The sequence below is a fragment of the Chiroxiphia lanceolata genome, chromosome 5 (assembly GCF_009829145.1).
Source record: "Chiroxiphia lanceolata isolate bChiLan1 chromosome 5, bChiLan1.pri, whole genome shotgun sequence".
Lineage (NCBI taxonomy): Eukaryota > Metazoa > Chordata > Aves > Passeriformes > Pipridae > Chiroxiphia > Chiroxiphia lanceolata.
Window position 1 is genome coordinate 41748575 of NC_045641.1, and position 564 is coordinate 41749138.

Here is a 564-nt window from a genome sequence, read left to right on the forward strand (position 1 = left end):
GGATAGTTTTTACCACATGGCCATAGCTCTTAGAATTGATGAATCTGTGAGTGTAAGTTTGTTCTTGTGCTTCCATGTAAAGGAACTGTGACTAGGTAAAGATTAAAGTAAAGTAAAGGTGGTTTTAAAGTTGTTGACAGGGAGATTTGCTTTGGCTTAAATCTGGCTGAATCAGCTCTGCCTTCATCTAGAGTTCATTGTCCACTCAGTTCGCACTGTCAAGTGAAAGTAGAGGAAGAAACAGCAACACAACAAAGTTTCTTCAAATGTTTACTACACTAATAAGAGTTAGAAGATACCAATTTTTTTTATAGTTGAACACATTTAAAGCTGGTTTCCCGCCAAATCTCCAAAGCTCAGTGGGTGCCTTTTCCCTCCCTCCTCCTTTAGGCAAAGAAAAAAAAACTATGGAAAATGAGAGAAATCGAAACCAATAGAATTATATCAAAAATATATATTTACATATATTTGCAATTATATACACAATTAGAATATATTGTACACATGATAGGGAGCTCTCAAGGGGGGAAAAGGGAAAAGGGAGGGGGAAACAGGGATAAAAAA